The sequence below is a fragment of the Manis javanica genome, chromosome 9 (assembly GCF_040802235.1).
Source record: "Manis javanica isolate MJ-LG chromosome 9, MJ_LKY, whole genome shotgun sequence".
Lineage (NCBI taxonomy): Eukaryota > Metazoa > Chordata > Mammalia > Pholidota > Manidae > Manis > Manis javanica.
In genome coordinates this window covers 46312976-46324567 of record NC_133164.1, presented here as the reverse complement: position 1 = coordinate 46324567, position 11592 = coordinate 46312976, and positions in this window count along the sequence as shown.

Genomic DNA, 11592 nt, shown 5'->3' with positions numbered 1-11592 from the left:
AAAATGTTAACAGGTGATTTTAGATTGTAACAGTCAGTTCTGAGTTACTACACAGCCTTACAAATAGGTTTGAAAGAACAGGCACACATTTCACTTAACAATAAAATACTGATCCAAGAAATTATTATGTTTAAATGCATCCTACAGTCAAAAATTTTTCCGAACTGATTTTTTTTTTTTTTTTTTTTTTTTTCTCTTTTTTTTTTTTTGAGAGGGCATCTCTCATATTTATTGATCAAATGGTTGTTAACAACAATAAAATTCAGTACTGATTTTTAACAGCAGAAAGTAAATGTTAAGAGTGAAATGATTTACATAAAGATAATGAATTGAGTAAAACAAGAATACTTACACTACTACTTTTAATGTACAGGCACTATACTAAGAACTTTATATACATGGAATAACTAAGAGATGATGACGATTATTATTTCCACTTTACTGTGGATGAAACCAAACAAACAGGAGGAAAGATAACATGCAAAGTCACACAGCTTGACAGGACACTCAGGACTCAGCTCCTGTAGACTCCAGTGTTTATGCTTGTATTTAGTAGCTCTATTGTTTCTCTGGAGGCCAGTACCAACCTAAATACATCACACTTATGGTTCTTCTTCCACATCAGCTTGGCTTCAAAATTAGTATTCTCATGCCTGAAGAGCAAGGTAGTGGGGTGCTGTATATCTATGCCATCCAACATGGCAGGCAATAGCAACATGTGACTACTGAGTGCTACAAATGTTTATTCCAGATTGCTATAGGTTATAAATGTGAAATACATAATGATGTTCAAAGACCTAGGAAGCAAAGAATATAAATATCTCATTAGTATTTGATACTGACTCTATGTTGAAATGAAAATGTTTTGGCTATATTGGATTCAATGACATATGCACTAAAATTAATTGCCCATGTTCTCTTTACTTTTTTAATGTACCAGAAATTTTAAATGACATAAGTGCTCACCTTTGTGACTCATATTACCTCTCTAGGGAGCAACACTATTTAGATGAATTCCTTGGTCTTTTCTCTTTCAAGTATCTACAATTGTGTGGAAATTCTATAAAATTAAGTTTTGGAAAACCTTTCAAAACAGGATTTTAATTATTAATAATTCTGTTAATAAATCCAAAGAGTATGAGTTATTTTCTCTTCTAATTATTGCATTTCTTTTGTTAGTGTTCTGTACATCTCTATCCAAATTAAGTAAATTTTTTTGTCATGGTTTGAAATATGTTCTAATATGTAAAAGCAAAAGTGTTTTTTTCCTATACTAATTTTTGACCTAGCAATTAAAAGAAAATATGAAACAAGTGTAATCCAAGATAACAGTATAGAGTTAAAATTAAAAAGCACAACAAAAGCCTAGAATTAAAGTTCAAAACACAACAGAAGGTCTTCACTGCGCCTTGAATTTAGTCCACCTGTTTTTGTACTCACATTTGCAATCAGAAAGTGTTTCAAACTTTAAATGTGCAACATTTTAATATAATTTTACTTTGCAACAGTCAGCTTGTGTAATACCAAAGAATAAAAGAAAATTAAAGCTGTCATCTTAAAAACCATATCTAAGCTTCAATTAATTCTGGAAAATTGAAGGTCAGGTTGAATTTGTCTGTAATTGTCAGTAAATTTGAAAGATTTAAGGTGCTGAATTTCTAATGTGTTATTCTTTGTCTCTATACAACACATTATTTTAGTTTTCTTTAAGTTAACTCTAAAAATGTATCCTAATGTACCTTGAAAGCACAGTTAGAATACATACTAAATATTATGTACATATTTACAAGCAAACCCCAACTTAAATTGCTATTTGTGAGTCTTGAACAATACAGAAATATAGTTACTCTTTAATTTCTTTAAGCCATAATATTCTGTTAAATATTTTTTCATACAGGGATATTTAATCATGAGAACTAAAACAATTATTTTTATTATAACATTAAAGGAAAACAGGAACCCAAGTTTAAACATAATGAAAATGAGTATCATTAATAAATTATCTGGTATAGATTTTTAAGCATTTCACATATTAAATCAGAATTTATTCACATCGAGCTGCTCACCTTACAAAAGAAAATAAATCAAACATCATCAAAGTAACATAATGTTTTGATGAATATGACAGATAACATCTGATTCATTGTAGTTTATATCTAACAAGGGCACCCTATCTGCCTTTTCAGTCATGAGAAGTAATAATTTTCCATAGTTGCAATATGAAAAAAAAAGAAAAGGAAATACTTATTTGTTAGCAAAATTATGTTAAAGGTTTTATTTAAAGTCAGCTGCATTTATATTTCAGCCAATACTTGAAATACACATTTTATTAGTATGTCTAGAAAAGTAACGTGACATATTGATGGAATTTTGGATTTTTTCTCAGAGGCAATGTTACTAATACATTTTCTTAAGCTTAAACCAAAACAAGAAATATCCTGGAGATCCATATTGCCATCTAGGCTAGAACATCTGGATACCCGTAAATGTGAGGATTTTTAAGAGTAAAAACAAGAATTTAAAAAAATTTCAAATACACATATAATTTTAACATAAATTTTATCTTAAGCCCCAGTGAGATTGATTGCTAGGTCTTTAATGTACTGGTTCACTGCTTTTGCTTTTTTCTCTTTACTACAGTTTATTTGTTGAGGAACTTGGGTCACTTTCCCACAGTATATTCTCAAGTCTGGATTTTGTTTTTATAATATCCACATGGTATTCATTTGTATTTCCTAAAAATTGCTAGTTGGATCTAGATATTTAATCCAATTTAGGTTTGAGACTTGAGTTTGAAACATAGAATACTTCGTATGTTTTCTTTCATTACAAAAGTTTATCTTAAACTATTTTTACCTCCTGTAGCATGTTTAAATAGTTAACTCAGATATCCAAAAGAAGTCAATATCCTAACCTTGCTGAAAAGATCTTTCACTAATAAAAATATAAACACTCTAAATACTATTTTTACCTGTCCATTAAAATGTGTTCTAGCAAGAATCCTAGGAATAGGTGTACTTTTACCATTGTAAGACATGAAAGGTGTTGGTTACTTCACGACAAGTTTTTGGGTTGTGATTTATGATGTAGTTTCTGATAACAGTTTGTAAAGTCACAGAAGGAAAATGCATGTGAAAACAGGTCACAAGTGGTATTTGATTAAAAGAATAAGAAATCTAGCATCTATTTATGTATTTGCTATAATATTGGACTATTCTTTCTAATTTAACAAATGCTTAAAAGTATTTTTAAAATCTCTACAAGGTTCCAGCAACAGTGTGTGCATGGGATACATCAATGAATAGGAAAGATAAAAATCCCTTCCCACTGAGTCAGACAATATATTAAATTTAATCATCAGGATCTTCTCAATGCTCTTTGTTTATGGCTATGACTTAAGTTCTGACAATATGGAAAAGACTTGTATCTTAATTTAGGCTCTTCTTCTTTTATTCTTTCCAATTTTAACAGAGATACCAAGATTTGTTTACAGACAAGATTTACATATGGCAAGAAAATGGATCAATGGGGCAGAAGTCCTTTGGGTCAGACAGAAACTTTTAGTTATCAGAAATTTTGCTCCCAGAGTACTGGTCTCTCAGGTAGAAGATTTGCTAATTTTAATTAATTACTCAATTTTTCAAAGTGCATTAGCCTAAGCAAAACTTAAGCACAGTGTTATATTTTAAAACACTTGCAATCTTCAGATTTTTGCTAAAGTTCATATGAGAAAAATGCAATAAAATCTATTTGAGGATGCAGCTGAGACAATGAAATTAAACATATTATGGACTTTCTTGTTCATAACAGAATCTGAACAGAATGATTAATTTCTTATTTTTATATTTCAGTTTTAAACGAATTTCTAATGATTTAGAAACATCTTGCCTGAGACTTCATGATATACTGATTTAATCCATTTGACTTTCACTTTAAGAGATTTGGGTTTAATCTGACTCTGATGTCAAATTCAATTAGTTTAGTGGCATATAGTCATTAACAAATAGTCCATCCACTCAGTATTTTAAGAAAGTGATAGAAGCATTTAAGTATGATATTGATAAAATAGTTTTTCTAATCATCTTTGAGAAATAAGTGAGTTAACAGAAAGTAGTCACCGCCTGAAGTTCTAAATATGCACCAAACCAGTAATAAAGATCTTGTGGATATTAAACTTATCAATAACTTTAGAAGTACACCTTTATGTTTTATGAGCTCCACCTGAAAAAATGAACCACTGTAGATACTCTCTGCCCTGCAGGTAATAGGTGCGCTGCCTGATTAATGATGATGGCTGATCTAACATTAAGTACAATAGCCATCATTACGCCAGAAGACGTTCTGTTTCTGTGTAAGATTGGCACAAGTAGCAGCTGAATGATAGTTGATGAACACAGACCTATGAGAAAGCTCAAACATCTCTAAAGCCTTTTACCAAAAGAATAGAACAAATACAATAAAAGGCTGACACATACGTTCCTTCATAAAACAAACAAACTCACCAAATATCCATTAATACATACTTGCTATATTAAGGAATAGTTGTGTTTATGTGAGTTAAACTACAGATTGTGCATGCCCAAGCATTCTCTATGCATGTGAGTTTTTACAAGTTTTTTCACTTGAGTAACTGTAATAGACTCCATGAAGAAGGAAAAGATAAAAAGCAAAAAAAATGTAGTTAAGCAGTTATTTAAAAATAAACATACAAACATTTCTTGCATAATCAATGAATGTGCTAGCAAATATCAATCCATATTCAATGGATAAAATGTAATTAATCTAAATGATTTAAATAAATTATGCAATTTTTATTTTCTCAGACAAAATAATAAGCAAACACTTGAAATAGCTTCCCTTTCTTATAGAAAGAATGCTGCACATCCAGAATGTTTTCTTACAATCAACTTTTTATATCCCCTAAATATATGAACTAGAAATGTGTGTGCCTCCTGAAATGAGGAATTCATCTTTAATATATCTAATCATAAGGGCATTTTAATGAAGATTTTTTATTTCCCACAGAGATGAAGTACAGTGTGTAAGAATCATTATTCAAACTTGCAAATACTAACTGCACTTAATTCACATAGAAGACACTAATTTCAAGAAATTCATTCTATGAATAAAAGATAGGAAACATAAACATCTATGAGTGGAAACACACAAAAAATTCTAACTTTTTATTACTATTCCATTATTCTGAATATATACTTTCAACAATAACTTCAAACAATATAATGGACAAAACACAGAAATAAATATAACAAGAAAACAGTAATATTTTAGAAAAATGATACTTTTTCTTTATGAACAAATGAGGTTACATGTAATTTAAGAATTTATAATTGTAATTTACTTCCTAACTTCTAAATTCATGGAATTCTTTTAAAAAATACTACTCTTGAATAGCAAAATTTTTAAGGAAAGACAATATTTTATGATGGCCAAAATCTATGTATGTGTGTATGTTGGAATTCAAAATCTCTAATATATACAGGTGAAGAAATTCTATACTTTTTCAATTCAAATGTATCCTAGATAAACCAATAATTAAGGGAACTACTGTAATTTTCACCTGTTATATAATCAGTAAGTATTTGTCACATGCCCAGATTACATAAGATTTATCTACAATATATATGAATGTTCCTACACTAGGTTTACATGAAAGGACAACGTAATTAGCCTTTATTATCAAGGACAGCCTAATCTGCCTGACATTTGGACATTTGCCCAGTGGTCTGTTGAACTCAGGTGCATAACCCCAGTTGAGGGATCATGTCGCAGCACCATCTGTTTCTGATTCTGTGATTCTGCCCAGATTTTTCAGCTCCTTGTGCTCAAATATTTCTTCTTGGTTTGTGAATTTAGGGTCATCTTAGACAAAACTGTGAGGCAGGTGATGTCTCTCCTTGATATTCTCACATTTCCCTTTTAACCTCTTGGCAACTTCACTGAAGTCCTGTGCCCCAGGTACTCAAATGCTGTCCAAAGTCTTACACCACAGAAAACCATCTAAAGCCTGCCACTTCTAGCAGCTCCCTAACCTCAAAATTATTGCTTCAGGTCCCAAATATTTCAGTCAGCATTTTTAGTTGTTAGTAATGAACACCAAATGTAACTATTCTAAACAAAAGATAATTAACTGGGAGGACACTGAGACCTCAAAAATTCATGAGAAACTGTGAGGAGTAGTTCAGTTGTGTGATTAGAAGAAAAGGCAACAGGGTAGCTAGAGAGTGGAGACAGCAAGCACAGAGGCTGCTGTAAACAAGCCTAAACTCATGTCAACACAAACGCTTTATACTTCTTATCTGAGATTTGAATATCAAAAAGTCCAAACAAAAAGGGCTGGGAAAGGCAAATACAAAACAATTTCCTTCTGCTACTTTTGTTTTGAAATCTACTTATTTATTATAAGATATATCATGGTAGTTATAGGAAAGAACAGAAACCAGAAATCTTATAATAAAAGAACAATCCAGAAAAATCTGTTAAAATGTTTCTCTGTATCTTATTTGAGATAAGATGAAGCTGCTCCCATGGCAAATCCAGGCATTATGTAGTAAATATAGTATTGTCGGTAAAAATTGCAATATTTCCAGAACCTCTCACCTGGCCTTAGTGGTTTTACATAACAAAGGTGTTTACCACTGCAGCATCTTGCAGCCTCCAGGGACAAGCTTCCTGTTGCACAATTTGTCAGGCACCTGTCAGTCACTGGGGCCCCACCTGCAAAGTTTCTTCCTTAAGGGGCAGGGAGAAAGGAGAGCACATGCCTGGATGGGAGAGGAATGGCCAGCAAGGAACTGCAGGAGAGACAAACAGAGCCAGGCCTCTTGTAAGCAGTAAAGACCTTCTCCCGTCTATCTTTTCCCTTGACTGTTTTCAGCTTCACCAGTTTCACTAGTTTATTTGCCCCAGGATGGGACCGCACTTTCCCCTGATGCTACAAGTATCTGAAAAGTCTTTAAGTCTTTGTTGACCACATAACCCACATGAATCAAGGTTTCATGGTCAGTAATTGGCAGGAATGAAAGACTTCAAGTATCTGTATTGAATGACATTTTTTAAGACAAGGGGAAAAATGTAAAGTAGAGAATTTACAGTAAAAGAACTTATGACAAAAACCATCAAGAAAAAAGTGGTCAGCCTCCTTAATAACCAAATAACTTCAGATTACAGCACAGTGAGTTCTCAGGTTTTTGTTTTTTTTCAAAAATGAGAAACAACATTTATTGTTTTCTGTTAGAACAGGGTGCTCTCGTGGGTAGAGAGTACAGAAGGAAAGGAGACTTCCTGCAGCAGGCTTCCTCACTCACCCCAGGGGTGGCACTGTTCATCCCAAGCTCTCCTTGCTCTATGGAAGGGAAGGGAAAGCTCTCCACCCACTCATGGGAAATGGGCCACTGTAGTTTTAATTTTGATTACTTGCATGTGTGGAAAGACATCCACCCTCCCGTCAAAAGGCTACATGCCCCAGGCACATTTACTCAGTCTGCTAGGACAGAGGAACTTGGGCCTCAAATCCACACCCCCATGTACAGCCAGGACAAGATGATACCCTGGAGATCTGGTGGGTATTCCTGGCTAGGGACGGAAGGAGACCCCGCTCCAGGTCAGCTGGTTAGAAACATGCGTAGTACCTCCAGTGAGGGGCTGAGATGCCAGCAGACAGCTCCCTGGCCACAGGAGCAAACTGGTCTAGAAGCTATTTACTGCATCTCCCCCTGAGATCTCTTAAATTGACAACAGTGAATTCTAGTTTCAACAGGGCACACCCAATGAGAGTCAGGTAAAGGACGTCATTAAGGCAGCAGTCTCAACAAGTCCACATGCAGAGCTCTAATCCCACCACCCCCTCCCCTCAAAGTTCTCAGTTTTAAACAATCAAATTTGTAAAGGTTTAAAAAATAAAACTGCTCAGGGCTAAAAGTATTTGGAGAATTAGGCAGTCTCATGCAGGAATAGATAAATGAATACATGATACAACATTGGTGGGGACTATTAAGCCACTTTAATCAGCATTTTAACATGTCAAAATAATGAAACCAAATAACTCATAAATCTAGGAATTTATCAGAAAATAATCACACATATGAGCAAGAATGTCCACAAGTTTATTGTTATACCATCCTTTATAAAAAGGAGAAGTTTGAAACACTTTAGCTATCCAACAACTGGAGCACTATGTAGTTGTTAAGAGTGATTTTTAAATATGGAAAATGTTTAGAATATATTAAAGAAAAAATTATATAATTTATGAAATAAATATTATATAATTTATGAAATAAATACATCATGTGATTTATATTAGTTTTCTAGGGCTGTGGTAACAAAATGCCACAGAATGGGTAGCTTAAGCAACAAAAAAGGTATTTTCTCACGAGATAGTGGGTATGTACCTGTATATCCTGTATATTAGTCTGAAAAGAATTATGGGATGCATAGCTTGCTCAGGACATGGGTATTATGGCCACCATGTGGCTTAAATGAACTTTTCTAATACATAAAGTTGGATATTTTTTAAAAAAGCTCTGGAGGTTAGAAGTCCAAGGTGTCAACAGGGTTGGTCCTTCTGAGGGTTTCGGGGAAGGATTTGTTCAGGCCCCTCTCCTTGCCTTGTAGGATGGCTGTCTTCTCCCTGTGTCTTCATATTGTCTTCTCACTATCCATGTCTGTGTCCAAATTTCCTCTTCTTATAAAGATCTTAGTCATATTGAATGGAGCTCATCTGAATGACCTAATTTTAACATAATTACCTCTGTAAAACCCCTATCTCCAAATATATTCAGAGGTACCAGGGATTAGGACTTCCACATATGAATTGAGAAGAGGGAAACACTTCAGTTCATAACATGAGTATCCATATTTAAATATCTTTTAAAGGTATCAATGTGTGTAAAAGTGTATCGGCGGCATATACATATGGGTATGTATGTGCACACATATAAAAAGAGAAAATAGCAGGAATGCATATATAAGCATTTCTGCTGAAATACCACATTTGTGTCCTTGAAAAATCTTCATTCTATAAAATTATGCACTGGAAGTATTGGGCTTAATGAGGAAATTGGGGATAAGAGCAGTCTGCTTGAATCCTATGAAATTTTGTATCCAAAGCACCAACAGTAACAATAACAATAAAAACACAAACAGTTCAATTTCTCTGGGCTTTTACCTAGCATCACAATGAGGAGAGCCTCTGTAGCCTTAAAACCAGGGGTCTTGCTTCCTCCTTTGAAATGGAAATCCTGAAAGACATTTACTTTAATGCTAGGATACATCTTTACAATTTCTTTATCAGCACTTTCAGCTTCTCCAGACATCTTAATATATTTGAGAGTGTAGAATTTTTAAGCCTCTTAGCCAGTCACTACTTCTACAATGGAAGGCAGTTCTGTACTTTTTGTAGTTCTTTTTCAGCTCGTTTTGTAAGTTCTCTCTGTATTGTTAAACCCTGATTGTAAAAAAGTTTGCCTCTGATCTCTTCAAAATATTAATGTGTTGGAAAATTTGGGGACATACACCAATAGGCCTTTGTCATTATACTATTCATCATTTCCTCTTTAAATAGGTCTTTTTTAGCTAATTTGTATTTTTTTAAATGTCTTATAGCACAAAAGACAGTACTTCCAGATGTTAAGAGTGTTTGTGGTGGATATGTATGGGATATTCATCTCCTAGCCCTCCTGTGCTTTTCCAGTCACAAGGCTGCTGTTAGCATCTCCAAATTAGTACAGTGTGACAGTGAATTGGACGCAGACATTATTCCAAGTGTGTGTATTTGAAATCTAAGTTAGTCCCCATTCCTTGGTACTGTTGGATATGATGACCTCATTCTTTTCCCTGTGGCTGAAACTAAAATGTAAAGTATTTCCAGCCATATCAATCAGAGGAGCAGAGGTTGTCCAGTTACAGGGGAGAGATACAAGCTGAAGTCATGTGCACAAATGAGGACGAAAGAAGGGCTGATTGTATTTGAGTGTCTAGTTTCATATATTCCTAAGATCCTGCAGTTTCTGATTTTGTTCTGCAAAACACCACACTATCTTTAAACAAATTCATGTTCCCTGTGCTTATGCTGATTAAGATCAGATTCCTATCACTTGCAACCAAAATAGTCCTGACAGGCAATAATAGCTCAGTAGTGAGATTATGTGTGACTTTGATGTTCTCATTATACTTTATTTTCAAAAATTCTATAATAAACATCTTTTATTTTATAAATAGACAAAATCAGAAGTAGCTGTAAAGTGAGCAATGAAATAAAAATTCTGTATAGTGATTATTTTGTAGTTTGTGCAGCTTTCAATAATGCAGAATGTAATGGAAATTGAGACACCTACTACACTATACTTTTTAAATCTGCATGATTTGCAATGTTCACAATGCCACCCTTTGTGACATGTATTGCTCCCCACAAGTTTCCCAGAAGTCATATGCCTTTGGCTATCTCTCACTAAAGAGCTATGAAATGCAACCGCATCTATAATGCTATTCTTACCTGTTTTCAGGAAGAGAAATTGTAGGACGCTTTATTTGGCAGGAAAGTCTTCCCATTCCTCCACCATCATCTCCCTCCCCTTCTTTCTTTTCCCCTTCTTTCTCCTCCCCTTCTTTCTCTTAATTACCCACACTATGTGTCTGTTGGTCCAAAGGAATCCCATAACTTTTTAAAAGGTACATGCATTTGTCTATAGTATGAATGGCAAGTAATATGCCCAAAAAGCCTCTTTAGAAGTACTTTGGAAGATACTCATCTCCAGTGTAAAAACTATTGATATTTGAAAACCTTTTACAGCAGTAAATACAACGTGGTGACAAAAAAAGGACTTAAATATTTTAAAGGAAAGTTAATATTTGTTCAGAAGAGGGAAAAAGTTTCCCAGTATCTACAATGACATATGACTTTAATTAAGCTTAAGAGAATATTAAAATAGAGTGAATGTTAATCTTGGGTAAAATTCCTCTCATAGTCTAATCAAGTATAAATTTAATGATAAAGATATAATAAAATAACTAAGGGCTTCACTGAAGATTTGAATTTTATATTTTAGAGGTATTTGTCACAACAATCCTTATAATATGTCTGTTTATATAATTGTGACATTGTACCTGTTGGTCTATAAATTATTTGAGAGCAGAAGGTGCACCATCTGTATTTATATATGGTACAGTGTCTTACACATTGTTTATCTTTAAAAAATCTGTGGAATTTGAAATATAATCTGGAAGGGATCTGTTATTTCAGTATTTATCTAATACATATCCCTAATATAGTACATAAAATCACTAAATTTCTTAGTCTTCTCCACCCCTCTACTCTTTTTAAATATTTTCTTCCTTAACCTCCCTCATTTACACACACTGGCTCAACTAAACAATCACCTGATGAAATAAACTCATTAGCAATCAGTATGATGCTTTTCTGAAAAATAATTTGCACACAGATCCTGTGACTAGTTGAGATGGTCAGTAAGCATTTGATTTGGATACAGAAGCAAGCATTCCCTCATAAAAGATAATACTTTGGGCAAGAGAAAAAAAACAGAAAGAAAAAAAATACAAGAAGAAAGAAAGAAAAAA